This window comes from Perissodus microlepis, chromosome 23 (assembly GCF_051167445.1).
Source record: "Perissodus microlepis isolate ML-2025 ecotype Zambia chromosome 23, ASM5116744v1, whole genome shotgun sequence".
NCBI lineage: Eukaryota > Metazoa > Chordata > Actinopteri > Cichliformes > Cichlidae > Perissodus > Perissodus microlepis.
In genome coordinates this window covers 9,408,621-9,419,730 of record NC_140482.1, presented here as the reverse complement: position 1 = coordinate 9,419,730, position 11,110 = coordinate 9,408,621, and the positions used below count along the sequence as shown (strand labels likewise).

At 37.8% G+C, this 11,110-nt stretch overlaps 1 pseudogene; it reads left to right on the top strand.

The window, feature by feature from the left end:
• The first annotated feature begins 6,627 nt into the window (after positions 1–6,627).
• LOC146360927 (zinc finger BED domain-containing protein 4-like) lies at positions 6,628–10,726 on the top strand (annotated as a pseudogene).
• The last annotated feature ends 384 nt before the right edge of the window (positions 10,727–11,110 follow it).

Genomic DNA, 11,110 nt, shown 5'->3' with positions numbered 1-11,110 from the left:
AACTAATCGTCCCATTGAACCTTTTTTCTGATTTCCTGCATCTTAGGAGCTAAAAGTGGCCACCCAAACACATGAGATATAACAGTGGAAAGCCCAAGATGTCCTCTATTTAGTACATCATTTTAGTAGCTCAAATAAGTCAAAAGATATAGACCAAAAATGAATGTTAAATACAGAGAACATAAATGAATAGGCTGGTTCTCAGGAGAATATTATATTCTGATGTTTTACAAAGATGAGGGTGGAGTATCCCTAATGTGCTCTTTATAAAGTAAGTATGCATACCAAGTAGTATCTATTGGGGTTGCAAATACACATATTCACATTAATTGGATGCCCACTATTTCTTTTCCGAGAAACATAAATCACAGGTCAGTGTTTATCTGTTTATCTGTATGGCTGTTTCTTGTTTCTTGATGCTATTTATTGGCACCGGTGGCTTATAAAACAACACAAAATGACATGTCGGTAATAAGCTAGGATCATATGAAAATACTAAGTTGGATAACAGGCACACAGGTTTTGTTACTCAGCGCCAGCTGGCTGTCTGCTTTGAAGCCCCTTAAATCCTGAAGCTCTCTCCATTGTGTAAATGCTTCTCTCAGGCTAACTCCTGCTTTATCCTGTCTTCTCTGCCTTTCTCAATGCTTTCCTTGATTCCTGTGATAGAGCAGTTCTTTTCTTTGGGCTAGTCACGTTTCCAAAGCTGTTTGTTATCCATTATGCCAGCTAACTAAAGATATCCACCGGTATCTCTGAAGACAAATCTGTAACAGCTAACTGTTGGTGACTAACGGTGGCTAGCCATTAGCAGCAAGCAGCTATATGGCTATAGCTAATTGGGCACTGCAGCCAGCATTTGGTAAGGCAAATCCTATGGACACATTTCTGTTTTGTGTACATGTTTATATAGAGAAAACTTTTATGCAGAGAAAGCTGCTGTCATATTAATTTATGAAAAGGCTAACCATTTGCCTAATGGTGTGCTGACATACTTCCTGTTTTCATAAAAAGAAAATCAGATTTAGCAGGAAAATTCCAACCTGGTGGCAAGCTTGTGCCAGGACTCAAGGAAAGATTTATAGGTAACCAATCTAAATGCTGATGGTGTTATTTTTCAGTTGATATTAAAAAACAACAACCACAACAGGCTTCCGAATAAATAAGTTATAAACTGTTTCTGAGAAATAACACCAGGATCCTTTTCTAAGTATCTGACAGCTGGTAACTGTGCAGGGGCGGGTCTAGAAAAGTTTTGCCAGGGGGCAGGTGGGGCATTAACTGGGAGAGGGGGGCACAAAGAAATACTTTTCTTTCTTTTCTCATTTAAAATGTCTCGCTTTTATTAAATAATTATCTGAATCTTACAACCAAAGTTTTAATCTGATGTAAAATGTATAGAAATCATACATATACCAACAATAAGGTGTATTGTCACAACAGCGTCTGCTTTCATTCAAAGGCTTTATGGCTTTTCCTGTAATACCTGGTGGGCTGGTCTCTAGTCAAAATGCCTGGGCCAAGTCCAGCCCTGCATCAGTGTGAGTGCATACACTCACAAAATGTTTAGTAACTTCAGATCCCTGCAACAAGCCCAGGTCCAGTTTACTTTGGTGATTTGGACTATTCCATTTCACAGCTGTTATTACATTTTTTTTTCTTTATCTCCTGTACAGGCCAACACAATCTATTTGTCTTTTCAGGTTGTAGTATTACACAACATTTTCAGATCTAATAGAAATAAAATAAGTGTTTCATAATTCCCTCAATTTATTGTCTTTATTTATAACTGGCATTATTGTTTCATTCTATTATAGAATCTTACAAGAAAGAGGCAAAATTATATTCCATTATGCTTTATTAGCTGCTTCGGTGAAAAACAAATCAACAATGCAAAAAACCCCCAAAACATTTCAAAACATCATACTGGAAAACAGTTATTCATCACTTGATTGTTTCAATACAACACTTGGGCACATATATGCGGGACTTTTCGTGGCTGTTTTGATATGGCTCTCTCTCTTAACCGATCAAATCTCGCTGTGGTAGCAGCTTTAAACTTGGTGTGACCCAGGTTGATAGAGGGTGCCCAGTCTGGATCGCATTCCAGCATTTTGTAGGCTGGTTTTCCTACAAAACACAACAAACATTAGCCCGCAAAGCCACAGTGAACAAAGCAGCATAGCGCAACGAATTAAATTCAAATCAATATAAGACTTATTTGTAACCTACATCAACAATTATGTTATGATAAGTTACGTAATAACTACAACAGAAGACTGACCTTTGTGCAGACTAACATGTGAGCTGGAGTATTCTGGAACGTTATATTTGGTCCTAGAATGGCTGCAATCCAGGCCATCCGTCGGCTCTTTGTTACTTTGGAAACATGGCTTGAACAATTTTTCTTCCACAACGTAATCCGATAAAAACTGATCTCTTTACCCGTCAGCTTCCCGTGGCTGTCATGTGACCGGCTATTGCAGTTAATAATACAACAGCTTCTTGCCATTCTTTGTGTTTCTTTTTATTGCTGTGTGACTGTTTTCATGTGAAAGCCTGCGTGCACTACTACCACTTGCCACTCATACCTACAATCCTTTGCAGTTTTACCCTGGAAATGACGTCATATTTTCAATCTCTATTCAGACCACACCATTGCTAAATTAATTTTAGTCATTGTAATGTCTTTTATTGTCTGTCTTTGACAATGAGAATTTCCAAACTGGGTAATAAACCAAACTACAATTAGGATTTATCATTGCTTTACACCGCTGACAGGTGCTGTGCAACACATTTGTAATTTTCACAACGTCAAAGGTGAGGCATTACATTATGGGAGCAGAGAACATTTAATTTTATTCTGTTGCAACAACTTTTGAGAGCACTACATTATGCAAATGTAGTATTTAAGGGACTAAAGCAGAAAAATGACTATAAATAAAGTGCACTGGAAGCAACTGTGAAGCGATTTTTGACACAGGGTGACTCGCAATTACATTATTGTTTGTTTATTTTCAGTTTCACCTTTTTAAAGCTTGAACAGAATATGTCAAAAGGAATTTGATGAAATGAATAAGGAAGTCACACAGAAAGGATTTCTGCTGGAAAATGAGGTCAATAGACTTTTATAATAAGTAACAATAATATATATTAAGGGGCACCCTTTATATCACATGTTCAAACAATACAATTAAAATATATATTTAAAAAAGGCATTTTAAACTGTGAAGCTCTGTGTGTGAATACATTTTGTTGGCTAAGACATGGCTAGGTATCCCTCCATAAAAGGGGATGTGTCAAAAAATTGAAATTGCTAAATGAAGAAGATCCTTAATCCTGTCTCAGGATGCATCACCATCAAAAAAGCAAACATATCCACAAGATTAATTTATTCTCAAATACTCAACTAGATGCCTGTTTAGAGTAGCCACCAAATTACTCCTCCATATAATAGAGCAATAATGTCTGTGGTCACGTGTGCAGTCACTGTAGTTTACCCACTGACAGCAAGAGGGCATTAAATGCTTGTAACACTAGCAGAGGAAAAAAAGCCTCTCTAAGGCCTGGTTATGTCATTCTCTCTCTTTTTTCCTCTTTCTGAGTGTCTGCATTCAGCACAGGAAGCTGAATTCTGTATATTTAGGGGAAAAACAATACCCTCATCTCTCTGGTGCTAATGCTGGTGTCCCCTTTTTTTTCCTCTTTTCTTCCTGCCAGCCGCTCCTCCTCCGCACTGTACCACAAACACTTACACCATTCTCATTGAAATGAGCGTGAAACAATCCCTGTCACACTGTAAACAGTAGTGTTTTTAAAAAAAGGTGTGTTAAACACACGGTGTGAGAGCCAGAACCAGGTCGCCACAAGGTCCAATCAGGCCCGCTGGATCGCATCATCAGAATCCAAACTGTTAATTTCATGAATCAAGATTAGTTATAGGGCCTTTGTCATGACAAAGACACTACCCATTATACTATTAGTATTCTACTGAAAAAATATTCTATTAAAAACAGATATTCTTTCTTTTATGAAACTTTGATTTCCTGCTTGTTTTGTTATTGCTGTTTGTTTGTTTTTGTTGTTTTGTCATTTTTTTTATTTTTACTGTTGGTCTTTAGTGGAAAGCAGGACACTTTCTGTAAATTAACAGAACATTTTCTGTTTTCTAATGAAAGAAAACTTTTTTAAATTATAGAAGTCGTAATCATGAGCTGGCAGTAATTTTTCTAATTTTACGGATTTCCATTTTTTCTATTTTTACTGCGTGTCTTTAGTTCATAGAAAAATGTCCTGTTTTTAACCAACATAAATTATCTCTAATTGCAAAACAAAGCCCGCATCAATTGTGTAAGTATCAATTCTGGTGGGTTTTTTCTACATTTGGTATTTCATTGTAAAAAACTGTCATGTGTTGTTGCACCTAATTTTGTTAAGATGAATTTTCTAAATGGATAATTTACTAAATGTGAACATTTTCCTTGTGTACTTCATCTACATCTGTAGCTACAGTTTTAGTGGTTTGGCTTATTTAAGATCGAATCGTGTATGTGGCCCTGAAACTAAAATGTGTTTGATTTCTCTTGTTTAAAATGAAACCTGGCAAATGGTAAAAAACGTGCAAGAATATAAAAACTCACTGCCTGCCAATGATATCTGAAGGCTGTGTAGTTTCGAGTTCAGTCTTCAACTTGATGACTCAGGCTGGGTGTTAGTTTTTAATGAGCGGAAGATGGTATTTCTGATATTGAAAAACTGTCTGCCCTGTGCCTCCTGTCTTTCTCAAAATAAATTTAAAGTTTCTCCCTCATTCTTATGTCTTTATTTAGAGTTCATGAATAATTTAAAATATATTTTTAGGCATATAAATGACTATGTGAGGATGTCACTTGATTCAAATAGCAGATCTTATTTTAGAGCAGAAACCAAATGAGTAAATGCAGATTTGAATTGAAAAGAGAAACAATTACACGTTTAACTTCAATGAGACTTGAAGGGTAACATACACAAAAAAAAGAAGAGAAAAGCACAGAGTACTATAGTACTTGCTGAGAGAGTGCAAGAAGAAAAAGTGTTTTGGGGGAATGTTCCATTTTGGTTCCTAAAAAACAAAAAATGGAGCAGCGGCATCAAGGGGGGGAAGAAGCGGTATCGATTGAAGTGGGTAAAGTAAAAAAACAAAAACAAATAAAGAGAGAGTGAGAGATTTTATTGTTGTTATTGTTCACAATCACAAGTACAAAACTGCAGAATCTCAATCGATTGATTGTACTGAGGACTGTAGCCATACATCACTATAGGTTCAAGGCTATTTCATCCTCTTGATTAGGACCCCAAGGGGTGAGGGTTTAAAGAGCGAAACTGTAATCACGCTGCCTTTGAAGGAGAAGGTTATTTATATCTCCTCTTCTTAAGGTTTTAAAACCCTCCATGCTTGTGTGTCTCTAGGAGGACACAGAATGTTTGTCCAGCCAGTTGACGGTAATATAATGACATCTGCAGTGAAAGTAGCAGATGTTATGAACTTGCAGTTTTATTTTATTTTATTTACATTTTATTTTTTTTACTTGTTAAAAACAGATAATATGTAGAATTATTTCTTAATATTTTGTCGTTTTTTGACAGCAAAAACTGCTAATCTGCGTTGTCTTTTTCCCATGTTTCTTATTCCTTACACAAATGCAGACGGCAAGATTAGCTTTCACATTTTTATTTAAGAAAAATAAAATAAAATGACTAATGTATAGGGGAGCTCCTATTTTTCTACCAAGTAAATGTCAAGATTTTTGGAGCATATCAGTCAAACTGAACTGACCGTACTTAATGACATATGTGACTGAACAAATCATTAGTTCAACATTAGTTCCTTATTAAAAGAAAATTACATGTCTGAAAAAGCCACTGCAACAGACATGAAGCGATAAGTCAAATCAGTGATGTATGGTGACAGGTCAAAGCCTTAGGCATGCATTAAGATCAGCTGGTTCATTAAGTTTTGTTTCTTTGAACTCTACAGTAGTGAACAAAAGTCTTAAGTCACACCAAACTTTTTTATATTTTGCTTCAAAGGAGTGAGAATTTATTGTAATTTTTGAAGGGCAATTTTTAAAGCAATACTTCTTCAGGATTCCTGGTCTTTCAAAGTTTTTCTGCGGATATTAGCTGCTTTTTTCACAAATTTTTAGTCTAAGCCTTTTATCTGACAATTTCCAGATTTTTTATTGTTTATTAAGCCGCTTGAGACTAACCTACAAGTCACTGAAGCAGACTACACATAGGAATTTACTCATAAAGGCACCTTAGCAAATAAACATATTTAAATAATATCTTTAGACAATTTGCTGTTAGTAGCCTGTCACAGAAAAAACCTGAAACAAAATGTACTTTGTTGCCATTTCTTTAGCTAGATCTCCAAAACACGCCAAAGCCAATCCATCCATAAAATAGTATTTTTGTGCCAACGAGGTGATTCCCAAAGAGCTATTACCTGAAAACTTGGAATATCTCGTCATGATGTACAGTGTTTTTCCTTCAAAAATTTTGAGAGAGTTGAACATGTGAAGGACAAACGAAGAACTGTCAGGTCTTTAGCAGATGGACAGTATCTGAAAGTCATGTCCTCAAGAAATGGCAAAAAATTCCAGCAAAGACCTCACAAAGGACCTGGGAGATGGTTCTTCAGTTGATCCATCTAATGTTTGCCTTCTCACAGGTAGTCTTAGTGGAAGGGTGGCTGTCAGGAAGCAGTTTTTAAGGAAGGGAAATGGTTAGAAAATGTCAACCCTATACCAAATACCAAGAAATGGACTGAAAATACTGAATATCTTGTAGTTATGAATCCAAATTCTAAATTTTCTGTTCCATTTGCTGTCTGTATATATGGAGGTGAGCCATCCCTCATTTCTTTACATTTTACTTGGTCTACAGCCATCTCTAAAAGCCACATCTTCGGGCTGTGTTTCAGCCAGTGGTATTAGGGATCTTATCAAAACTGATGGAACTATAAACACAGAAAAGTATCATCCAATTTTGAGTCGTCTGAAAAGCATCTGATTGGCATGGGCATCATTTTTCCAAACACACTCCCAGTGCACTGAAAGCATACCTGCATAGAGAAACACACAAAGGAACACCTATTAATCATGGATTGGCCTCCCCAGAGGTCAGACTTCCACATTATCGAAGCAGTGTGGAATCATCTTGACAGAAAACAGAACAAAAGGCAGCAAACGTCCAAAAACGAGCTTTGAATGTCCTTCAAGAAGCCCGGAGAAGTATTCCTGAAGACTGCTGTCTAAGGAAGCTCAGGCTATTTTAAAAAATCAAGGTGGTAATACCAAATATTGATTTTCAAAAACTGCACAAACTTTGGTCTAACATATTGTATGTCTGAACATGTTTTAGTAGCTAAATTAAATGAGGGGTGGCTCAAGCTTTGTTTCTTTCTACGCTGCATTATATTGAACCAATTTAATATGCTGTATTTAGCGGTAGCTGTATATGACACAGGTGCAGCCACTTAGATGTTCATTAGTAGGGATGGGTACCGGTGTCCGGTGCCATTGTGGAACCGGTTCTGACATAAACGGTAGTAACCAGACCGAAAAGCAGCGCACAATTCGGTGCTTCATTTCGGTGCTTTTTTCCCCTGAGAAATCTAGCCAATCACTTCCTTTCCAAGGATAGTAGGCGGGCCCAGGTACGTATGGGTTTTTTTTTAGAGCAGAGCTAAAATGCCGAAGCTGAAGCGCTCGAGAGTGTGGCTGTACTTCACAGCAAAAGATATAAACTCAGCAGCCTGCAACAAGTGCTTAAAGGTAATAATGTGCAAAGGAGGTAACACCTCAAATCCAATGAAACACATGGCGTCGCATAGCGTTTTTTTAAAAGCCGAGAAATGCACCGCATTTGATAACTTGCAGCAAGACATCACACCGAGCACATCTGCTGCGGGTGTGGTGCTTGTTCTCGGAGTTAGCAACATCCAAGAACCCGAAGAGGAGAGTCCTGGCCCCTAGCCCTGCCAGTGTAGCAGAAATGATGACGGATGATGATGGCAGCAGCACCCGTTCTTCTCGGGTGAGTATCTTAATGTTGTTCGTGTGTAATTTAAGTTGAGTAAGCTAACCACGTTATTAAATTAATGCATGTACGGTGAACTAGCAAACACCGTAGTAGTTACATGTGGCTGTCTTCTTGTTTGATGGCAGATACTCCCTTCACCCTAGCCAAAAAGGCTAAAATGAGGAAAGAAAAAGTGGACGAAATTCATAGGGCAGTGACAAAATTTATAGTCGAAGATCTCCATCCATTTTCAACGTTCGAGTCACCATCATTCAGGTGAAAAATGTTGTATTACTCTGACATAAAAAATAGACTGTATAATACTGTAAAGGTTAATATGTTCATAGCTGCTTAGCTTTGTAAGTCTTTTCTAAATATTATAAGTAAACTATATTTGAATAAAAGGTGAGCTATATTTTTTTTATTATTTATCTGGAAGAAAAAAATTAATGAGAATTCAAATGTATTTTCTCTTTATTCTGGGAGCTGGTTTATATGTTTTATTTATTTTATCTGAAAAAAAGAATTAAATTTCAAGTCAAAAACACTTTCTTTTTATAATTTTTTTTTTTTTGTTTGTTTTGTTTTTTTTTTAATTCAGGGAGATGTCTTCTGCCCTTAATCCGAGGTATCAGCCCCCATCCAGGGATGATCGATCCAACACACTTATACCTGCTTGGTATTGCGTGGAGAAAAGCAACCTCATCCAGAATTTGGCACAGGTTAACAAGGTCGCTATCACCTGTGATGGATGGACCAGTATTGCTCAGGACCATTTCCTCACAGTGACTGTTCACTACATCTACAAAGGCAAAATGAAGCAGAATGTGCTTAGCACTGAAGCAGTTTATGAGTCACAAACAGGTCCAGTTGTCGCTAAAGAAATATCAAGCGTTGTGGAGCAATTTCACTTGGGAGGGAAAATAATTGCTGCCACTGTAGACAATGCCTGCAACATGGATGTTGCTTTGAAAAAATTGGACTTTTTAAAAGTGGGATGCTTTGCTCATACCCTCAACCTGGCTGCACAAAAGGTGTATGACATTCCTGCAGTTTCCAGCTGGTGTGCCAAAATCCGTTCAGTTGTGGTGTGGCTCAAACGTTCATCCTTGAGCAAAACTGTGCTCAGAGAAAAGCAGCGAATCCTGAGTAAGTAGCGCATGCAGTTACATATCAATATGTATTGTTATTCATATTACCTTTTTTATAGTAATTTAAAATATGTTTGTGTCTATCTGTGCTTTAGATTTGCCAGAGCATAATGTAATTCTTGACGTTAAGACACGCTGGAATTCTCTCTTCCTAATGGTGGAGAGATTTATGGAGCAGTTTGATGCAATCCAGGCAGCTGCTCTGGATCAACGGCTGAGGAAGCCTATGGAGAAGGACATGAGCATCACTTGCAAGAGCTAAATTACGTCAGTTACCTTAAACATTGTGAATATTTTTCAACAGGCTAGAAAGGTTCACGCACACTGATTTAATCAAGGCAGAGGAGTTTATTAAGTGCATGCAAATCCTGTACACGTCAACCATGTGTGTCTCAAGTGACAAGTCACCCACATGCAGCCCAATCATCCCCATCCTGGCCAAGCTGGAGGCACATTTCAGACGATGAGGTGAAGACAGTGTTTTCACCTCTTCAATAAAAGAGAAAGTCTGGGGTAGTCTGCAGAAAAGATATCAGGTATTTGCAGACAATGTCAATGCGCATGAAAAATAGGGTTACCTTTTTTCAGTATCAGCTCCTTTGTTATATCTTGTTTTACTTAAAGGATAAAAACCTTCAGAAATTTCTGAAGGAGGCCACGATGATGGACCCACGTTTTAAAGGCAGGCTATGTGGTGAGGCAGCTACTGACATCTGGGACAGGTTGGAGAAGGCAGCAGTTGCAAATGCCACAGCAGCAGTTGTGCAGGTATTTTCATTGTGTGTGTACAATCTTGTCCTTTTGCATCATGATGTAGTTTCTATGTTGAAGGAATGCTCTTTTACTATCTCTGTGTCCATAGCCTCCCACTGAGGACCCCAAAGCACACAGCGAGGTGGATGATGCTGACATGGACAAGCCAGAAAAATATGTAATTTCAGATTTTTTCTAACACAACCACTACATTCTAAAAGTGATCTTTATTTATTTTGCAAACCTCACACATCTTTTCTTGTTGTTTTTCAGCTAAGTAAGGTCCAGAAGTCACCCTTAGAAAAGCTGTTTGAGGATGAAGACAGAGAGCTTCAACAGGCTGCTTCTCAAGCGGGTAGAGTCCCCTCAATCACAGAGCAGGTACAGAAGGAGCTTCAAATATACAAAAGACTGCCAGGAATTACCTCTGGACAAGACCCTGTGGCCTGGTGGTGGAGTAAGAGGGATACACTCCCCAATTTATCTGCCCTATCAGAAAAATACTTGTGTGTCCCAGCCTCATCAACGCCTTCTGAAAGAGTTTTCTCTTGTGCTGGGCATGCCATCAGCCAAGAGTGATGCCGTATAGCTCCAGAAAAGGCTAATATGATTATCTTCTTGCAAAAAAACTGCTAAACATCACAGGTTTCATGACAAAGTTTGTGTTTTCAATTGTTTAAGCACTGGTTCCAACCAAAGACGTTATGTTTTATTGACAGAAATGGCTAACTTTGTTATAATTTTGCTTAAAAAAAATTACTGGGAAAAATAAAAACACAAGAGGTTTTTGGACGAAGTTTGTGTTCTTTATTCTTTAAGCACCGGTTCGAGCACCGTTTAAGCGCCGGCACCGTTTCAAAAGTACCGTTTTGGCACCGGTATCGGATAAAACCTAAACGATACCCATCCCTATTCATTAGTTTACCCTACAGGCAGTGTTTGAGCTCACTGGTGCTGTACTAAGTCTGTATTCACACTACGTAGAAGCATCTATTTTTTCCACACCATTTAACAGCATTAGTTCACTAAAGGGGACTGCATATGTTCCTTTGCTAGCTTTTACCTGTCGCACATGTACAGTGTGTTGATATACATGCAGACTTAGGACATAAACTTAGTTCTCAACTGAATGTAACAGTTCA